At 40.1% G+C, this 8790-nt stretch overlaps 1 long non-coding RNA gene across 2 annotated transcripts in view; it reads right to left on the bottom strand.

The window, feature by feature from the left end:
• Positions 1 to 1922: 1922 nt before the first annotated feature.
• The window catches only part of LOC115897508, a 135257-nt gene continuing 128389 nt past the window's right edge, over positions 1923 to 8790 (bottom strand). Inside the window, exons 2-3 of one of the 2 annotated variants that reach the window (XR_004057305.1) lie at positions 5326 to 5397; positions 1923 to 2034 (exon numbers count right to left, since the gene is read on the bottom strand). This is a non-coding gene — a long non-coding RNA (uncharacterized LOC115897508). Of the gene's footprint in view, positions 2035 to 4156; positions 4237 to 5325; positions 5398 to 8790 lie in introns of those variants that run through there. The other variant, XR_004057304.1, reaches the window with a different exon arrangement.

Genomic DNA, 8790 nt, shown 5'->3' with positions numbered 1-8790 from the left:
CCCTATGAAGGTGATATATACCCTTAGATGTGAATGCCAAGATAGCTAGCCAAGATGAAGGTCAGGAGAAGGAACATTTTAGGCAGAAGAAACAACTAGAGCAAGAAGTTTAAGAAAGAAATGAGAGGTGTTCAAGGAACAGAAAGATGGTCAGAGCGGCTGGAGCTTGGTAGATGGGAGAATGGCACAAGATGAGTTTGGAAAGGGCAGATGATGGCCAGATCATACAGGGCCTTGGAAAACCAAAGAGAAGTAAGCTGAAGATATCAAGCAGGGGAATTACACAATTTGATTCACCTTCTTTAAAATCTCTGGTTACTATGTGGAGAACAAATCCTGCGTGGAGAAGAGAGGAGGCTACTATAGTAATCCTCCAGGAGAAATGATGGGGGCTCGGCCCAGCATGACATTGGTGGGAATGAAGATGGTTGACGCATTTAGATATGTTTTAAAGGTAGTATCAATGGGATGTGTTCATGGCTTGGATATAGGTCGTGAGGGAAAGAGAGGACTTGAGAATGACACCTTGATTTTTAATTTACTAACAGAACGGAAGAAAATGATATATACCAAGATGAGAAATATTGCTTCAGTGTTGTGTGTGGGAAGCAAATCAGGTCATGGTCTTCATAATTAGAATATAAAATACAGAACAACTTTTTTTTTTTTTTTTTTTTTTTTTTTGAGATGGAGTCTTGCTCTGTCACCAAGCTGGAGTGCAGTGGCGCCATCTCAGCTCACTGCAACCTCCACCTCCCCAGCTCAAGCGATTCCCCTGTCTCAGCCTCCCGAGTAGCTGGGACTACAGGCACCCACCACCACGCCTAGCTAATTTTTTTTTTTTTTTGTATTTTGGTAGAGATGGGGTTTCACCATGTTGGCCAGGATGGTTTCGATCTCCTGACTCATGATCTGCCTGCCTCGGCCTCCCAAAGTGCTGGGATTACAGGCATGAGCCACCGAGCCCAGCCAAAACAACTTTTTAAAGAATATGTTAAACAAAGATGATGAGCCAATAAATATGAATATTCACATTTCAAGGGGTCCAAGAGAGCTAGAGAGTTTATCAAAGGAAATCAGGCAGAAGAGTTCTCAGATTGCAGTGTAAGGCACCCCAAACAGCCAGGAAAAAGCATTTAGCACTATGGAAATAAGAGCCAGTGGCTTCGAAACCTTCTAGAGTTGCTTATCTCCCAGTTTCTTCTCTGTATTTTGGGAACTGACACTATGAGAGAAGGTTGCAAGAGTCACAGGGCATTAGAAGTGAAAAAACTTCAAGGAAAAATGAGCCCAACTCCCCTTAAACCCACCTTTTCCAAATAAAGCAGTGGAGCTCAGAGCCCAGGGAGTAGAAGGGATACCAGCATTCATGGCCCTAATGCAATATGTCAGACACGATATGAAGAACATCACATGATTTACCCCATCATGTCTTTGAACAATTTTGCAAAGTGTGCATACATTTCCGTTTCCAGCCAAGATAACACAGCACAGGCTCTGGGAAGGCCAAGACCCTACAAATGGCTACTGGAAGAGATGGGATGAGAACTCTCATGTTCCAGTGTTCTACAATCCATGCAATGCTGGGCTAAAGAAGATTTTTGAAAATGTGAGGAGGGAAATGAAACTAATTTGGGTAAATCTTTTTAGAGTTTCACCTATACATGTTGGGGCAAGCCAGACTGCAATGCTTCTATGAAGCAGCCAAGCAAATTCTTCCAGCTAAATTTGGGGATGATGATGATGATGATGATGTAGCTGCCATATAGTAAGTGTTTTCTATGTTCTAGTGTTTCAAATACATTCATTTGCTTAAAGACAACAAATCTGCAATCTATCATCTCTCTTTTCTAGATGAAACTAAGACATAGGTTAAATGATTTACCCAAAGTCACGTCATTACTCTGCTCAGTGTAAAACCTTGATGTGGACACAGGCCTATCTTCTTTCTCTGCCCATGTAGCCTTTTTAACATCTTCTCTTCTCTGGAGTCATAGTGCCATGGCCCACACAGGCATGTCCTCATTTGCAGCCCTGGAGATACAAGGAATGGGACTATAGCTGGAGTGACCTTTGTGCCACCATTAAGTGTCACACACAGTATGAAATTCTATCTAACACTGTACTCTGAACCACAGGACAAGTGTGAAGAGGAAAGAAAAGCAAATGTGAGCCAGCCATGTGATCCCATGGCTACCCTAAGGGCCTATTAATATGATTCAGAGATGCCTGAGTAACTGAGTTTTCTGCAGTTCCATAGTTTAGGAGTGAAACGGGACAGTGTTCGCCTAGAGAGACCAAGAACTGAGTGAACGCCTGAGTATGTCATACCATGCTGTGCTCTGTAATCATGTTGTTTATTGCATAACCCCAAGATTATCAGATGCATCAGTCCCAGATGAATATATAGCACTGGCATATATCCAGACTAGTTAATATGTAGAACCCTCTAATCTCATAAAATTGAAGGAGGACAGTCTTTCTGTGATGTTCAGTGACAAGGGTATTTTTAGCCCACTCTCCTTTGCGAGGATTGGAGAATTTGAAAACTTGTATCTCTGCCTGCCCTAGATAACTCTATTACTTATCTTGACTGTAATATTGTTTGGCTTAATCACATGAAGTCTGAGTCATTGGTCTCTCCATCAACCTAAATTTGCTGTTGACATTTGTCCATATAGTCACCTTGCAGATTAGTGATGGTGGGGAGAAGGTGGAGATTTAATGACTTTATTCCAGACCTATCATAGAGGAAGGGACAAAGATGGTGTTGCAGTGTTGGGTTGATCGGCTGAGTACCTGTGGTGTGAGATAGCTAAGGGCTTCAGATACATAACAGGAGGAACCATTTGTGAACCATGACCTTGGGTCTGGTCTGCTAATTTAAAATAGAGAATTTTTTTCCCCCCAAATGAGTGTGAAACTGACCATGCCGTGGCTATTGTTTATTGCTCTGGTGAAAATAATTGAGCCAATAGAGGGAGCTAAAGTTGTATAAATGGAATTTCTGGATACACAGTGTTATTGCAAAGAAATTCCCAAATACTTGAAAGGTGTACTTCAGGGAATTTGGGGATGCAGTGGAAAAGAGGCAAATAACCAATAAAAACATTGCTAACAAGACAGGGTTGGTAACTGGTGATCACTCCAATATCTAAACGTGTAATTAGAGTGGATATCATGAATGAAAGGAAAACTTCTTGGCATGACTATTATCTGAGTGACTAGGATACAAAAATATGCTCTTTTCTCTCTCTTAATTGGCCATGTTAAAAGAGAATCTCTAGATTTATCAAATCTTTGTATTTATCAAGGCTGAGAGGTGTGATAAATTCAAAATAGTGTGAGCTCTCCGGAAACAACAGGAAGTATAACTTTCAATTAAAGAAACAGTGAATGTGTGGGTATTAATAAACACTAATCTTTTTCACATTAGCTCAATTTGGCCAAGAAAATGTTAGATGGGACCCTTGGACTGAGTTCCACAATTGTGTAAAAAAAAGTTCAGCAAGCTGAGAACGAATGGGATTTAGTGATTGAACTTGATATTGCCATGATAATGCCTTCTTTTCCACCCCTAAGAGAGAGAACCAGCAGGGACCATTTACTTTTACATGCAACATAATATAGTTTTATTACGTTATCTTAGGACTATATTAATTATTCTATTGATGATAATAATTAAGAAATAATCTGACCACGATAACTGCTATGGATTGAATGTTGGTGTCCCTCCAAAATCCATTTGTTAGAACTTAACCCCCAAGGTGATAGTAGTAATAGGTGTGGCCTTTGAGAGGTGATTAGGTCCTGGGGGCTCCACCATCATAGACAGGATTAGCACCCTTATGAAAGGGCTTGAGAGAGTGAGTTCATCCCCTTCAGTCCTTCCACCATGTGAAGATGCGGCAACAAGGCGCCATATTGGAAACAGAGTTTGGGTCCTTACTAGACACTAAATCTGCTAGCCCCTTGATTTTGTACCTTCCAGACCACAGATTGTGAGCAATAAATTTCTATTGTTTATAAATTATTCAGCATAAGGTATTTTGTTATAACAGCCCTAATGGATGAAGACAGCAACCATCATCTTTTTTTTTTTTTTGTAACAACTTTTTATTTTGAAATAGTTTAAGAATAACCATATTTTTGAAATTGGTGATAAGTGAGAAGAACATTGTTACCTGTAGAAGGGGACAGAAAACACGACATCATCTTGTTGGCTGGTAAATATACCTAAACATAAGGGCCAGTACAAGTCTTAAGCGTGTCTTAGCATATGCTGGGCTAAAGATTCACAGGATCATTCATTGATACAAAAACAATTGGCTGAGAATATTTTTAATTTCACCATGAAATGGAATCAAATGGGCTGACAGAATTATTTGGATGTTTTAGTCCATTTGTACTGCTACAACAAAATATTGCAGACTGAGTAATTTATAATGGATGGAAATTTATGTCTCACAGTTTTGGAGACTGTGAAGTCCAAGATTCGGTGCCCATATTTGATGTATGGTGAGAGGCTTGCTGCTGAGTCCTCACATGGTGGAAGGGCAAAAAGGGCCTAAGTCAGTTTCCTCCAGCTTTTTTGTAAAGCACTAATCCATTCATGAGGGAGGAACCCTCATGTCTTAATCAATGCTGTGGTGTCAATGTGTCACCCAAAATTCACGTGGTGGAAACTTAATCCCCAATGCAACAGTGTTCTGTGGTGGGGCATTTTGGAAGGTGTTTAGCTTATGAGGGCTCTAGTCTCATGAATGGATTAATACCACCATGAAAAGGTCTTGCAGGAGAGGTGTGCTCATTTTTTGCCCTTCTGTCTTCTGCCATGTAAGGATGCCACAAGAAGGCTCCACCAGATGCTGGTGCCTTGATCTTAAGCTGCTCAGCCTCCAGAACAGTGAGAAATAAATTCCTGGGTTTTTCTGTTATTTTTTTGTCAATTACCCAGCCTTAGGTATTCTGTTATAGCAGCACAAAATTTGACTAAGATATTTCCCAAAAGGCTGCACCTCTTACTACCACCATGATGGAGATTAAATTTCAATATGAATTTTGGAGGGGACACACTCAAACCACAGAATTGGATATTGGAGAAGTCATCCCATACCTGGGTGTACTTTGGGTACCTGTTTTGTCAAATGTCATATTAAAAACCCTACTTTTAAGTAAGGAGAAAAACAGAAGATGCCACTGGGTCCTTATAAGCTTGTTGATCCTATAATTTTGGTAGTTTGCATAATAGAAACCTTTTACATTCAACAGTCTGCAGAAACCAGGAGGGGTGTTAGTCATGGGACTTTAGAACTTGAAGCTTACCTAATGCAGCTGCCTGTCACTCCACTTTGAAAGCATTTTCTGCTTGTGATTACTGGTTAAGATGCCATGTTCCTATAAAAGAAAATTAAAGAATTCTAAGACCAGAAATTCCAAAACTGTCCTTGGTAACATTTGATAGATTTTTTTAGATACTGGAGGAGCAGCTCAAAAAAAGTTAGTGATAAAATAGAAAAGGTATATTAAAGAATATACAAAAGGAAGCAAGCTCGTAGTGGACCATGGGATCCATAGCTGGCAGCTGAAGCCCTGGAGCCAAAACTGTCCTCACCATCAGGTTTGCTTCTGGCAATAGGGATTTGTGAATATACGAGAGTATGAATCCAAGAGAGCATGGCCAAGACCAAGTTTAGTTTACTAAGCACAGTACTCAATTAGCTGAGAAGCATTATGGAAGTCTGTGACCATCCTCTCAGCCCATGGGCTAAGTAGAAAGTCTTCTGGTTGACTCTCTACTTTCCAACACAAAAACACCTCTCATTTGTTCAGCAAGTGCTAAAAATACCTCAATGTCGAGGCAAGATTTATGAAACAGCTACAGGCTTTCTGACTTGAAATATGAATTGCCCATGTTGACACCTGTTTGTTATATATAGATGAGAAAGGTGGTGGTAATGGAAACATCAAGGTAGCTCTATCTATCTGTTGGGGAGGATTTTAAAGGTGGTAACTGAGATCTACAAGATGAGTGGATCCTGGAGACCACAAGCTATGAAACATTGGTTTCAATCATGATACGTGATACAGTCTTTGACTCCATCAAAAACTGCCTATGTCTGTCAGGATTTCTCAGCTAGAACAATATCAAGAGAAAAATTCTACCTTTTGTTAAAGGGACAGAGCCCGAAGGGGTATGGGCCATTATATACTGGCAGACTGACTGTGTTGAACTTTTACCTACAGCACCAGGTAGTTTTAGGTTCTATTGACTGGTATTGACACTTCATTTTCTGGTTTAAACTTTGTCCATCCTGAATCTGAGGCCTTGAATTTATTAGTTTATGAGAATCTGAGGCTTTGAAGTTTCAGCTTAGAATTAACGCACTGGAAATACAAACTTTCAGTAATTCTGACCCTCACTTAATATATCAGCAATAAGAAAATACATCCTATAAAATAAAGAGGGCAGGAGTGAGCCAAGAAATATAACACAAAGTAGTCTTTTCATGTTCATATCCCTCCCAAAGTAATAATGTGAGTGAAAATTAGAATGGGTAATTGAAGCAATTGTGATACAAAGTCATGACAGGGACATGATGGACGAACTGGCTTTGCAGGCGAGAAGAGCATCTAATACCAAACATACTGGGCTGCAAAAGTGGGTCATGGGTTGAACTTATTTCTAAGATATAAGACCAAGAATGAGGCAATGAGAAGTGATGGATTGGTTCATATCTACCATTCTATATGTTTCTCTTGGGCAATCCATAAACAAGCCCTAATAATCTGGAAGGGTTTTGTGGTACCCTCGCAGTATGCCACCATGTACTGTTGGACTTATTCTTGCTACTACTATAACTATGACTACTGATACGAATAATAACAAGCACTTAGATAGTGCTTATCATATACCTGGCACTACTCTAAGCATTTTACATCTCTATATATGTTAAACATGGGATTAATTAACTCTGGCAAGTCACTGATTTTCAGAGAAAGTTGACTACTTTCTCAGAGATAATAAAGCAAATATTTCTAAAATTTTTTGAAAAGGGGAGAGAGGAAGGGAATAAGAGAGGGAGGAAAAAGTGGAGTATTAGTAAGGTATTAGTCAAGATGTTTGGATTACACATTATAAAAGTTTCAACTAAAGGCAGCTTAGGTAAGATACAAAATGTGCTGACTCATGTAACTAGAAAGGGAAAGGGCAAGTCATTTCCCTGGAGGACAGGTTCCCAGATCCTGCTTAGGGTCCTGTGACACTGACAGCAGGGAGGAATGCCTCTGAATGCCTCCACCTGCTTTTATTCATTCAAATGTCCACGGGTCTATCCCTAGGAGCTCCACCCCAATTCCCCTGCAGATGAGACTGCAAAGCATGAACTCAGGTACTCCTCAGGAGCCATGCACATAGAGAGGTAAGGACACCTCTTTTATTTCCACGAGAGTAGGGAAATCTGCAGGGTGCTCAGAAAGTTCAGGGCAGGCTCCAGGTAGAGAGACGACTTGCAAGCATGAGGGGAGCCGGCGTTGTTTTGTTACACAACTGCAGAGGGCACCATTACTTTATACTCTTTGTGAATGATACTCCTGGGTGTTCAAAGGAGTGGCTCTGCAACAGCCATGGCAGAAGCCAGTGGAGAGTGACTATGGACACAGCAATAACCAGAAAACATTAACTGGTCCCTAAGCAAGCCCATGATGTCCTGGCTCTCTGAAAGGAAACAGAACAAAATGTGAGAAGGGGCTGCCATCTGGAGAGCTAGCGATCTAATGGAAGTGAGAAGGTAGATGGAATCAACGTCTATTATAATCAGTAGCCATGGTCCTGTTTGGTCCCCACCCCTCAGGTTGGGCCAGGGGAACTGAAGGTTATATTCCTCTTCTGAGTCCTTGGGAATAGAAATCCTAACATGAGTGAAGGTGACTAATCTTGGGATTGATGCTATTGACAGAGGAGAACAGACAGCCAAAAAGTGCACTGTGCAAGGTTGATATTACTCACAATATAACCATGACATAGCCATTCCTAAGAAAACAAATGAAAAAGCAGTAGAGCAAATCATAAACTTCCCCGTGCAGCAAGTGTTATTATAATAATAAAAATAAAATATTATTAGTATATTCTTTAATTTGCATTTTGTTTTAGGGCTGCAACCAGATGACATACCAAGACCACAGTGAGTGCCAATAGGCAGACTCCAGCCCTGTGTCAGCCAAGCATTTTGGTGATTAATGTTCTTGGCCCAGAGGAAATAGCACTCTTTCTCTAAATTCAGATATTTTTTTTGGCATAAAATTTTGGAAACTAGGTTTAAAATTCTCCACAGTGACCATCTTGTCTATGCTCAGGTTAGTCATAGAATTCATAGCTAACCCAAGATTAATTTTCAAACCAAGGAGAAACAGTAGAGGTCATCCACTCCAAGCCTTTTTTCTTTTTCCTTCCTCCATCCCTCCCTTCCTTTTCTTTTTTCTTTCCTTCCTTCCTCCATCCCTCCCTTCCTTCCTTTCTTCTAATGAATTCACTAATATATTTTATTTTAAATTGCACTTTGATTATAAAAGTAGTATATATTAATATTTAAAAATTGGAAACAGAAAATTTAAACTAAATGCCTCACAATCTCCCATCCAAAAATAAACACTGTCAACTACAGACGGTCCCCAACTTAGGAGGGTTTAAGATTTTCCACAATATGATTGTGTGAAAGTGACCCACATTCAGTAGAAACCATACTTCAGTACATAAATCAATAAATTACATGGGATACACAGCACTTTCTT

The sequence above is a fragment of the Rhinopithecus roxellana genome, chromosome 5 (genome assembly GCF_007565055.1).
Source record: "Rhinopithecus roxellana isolate Shanxi Qingling chromosome 5, ASM756505v1, whole genome shotgun sequence".
Classification (NCBI taxonomy): Eukaryota; Metazoa; Chordata; class Mammalia; order Primates; family Cercopithecidae; genus Rhinopithecus; species Rhinopithecus roxellana.
The sequence above is the reverse complement of the archived record's forward strand: the minus strand, read 5'-3'. Positions and strand labels throughout refer to the sequence as shown.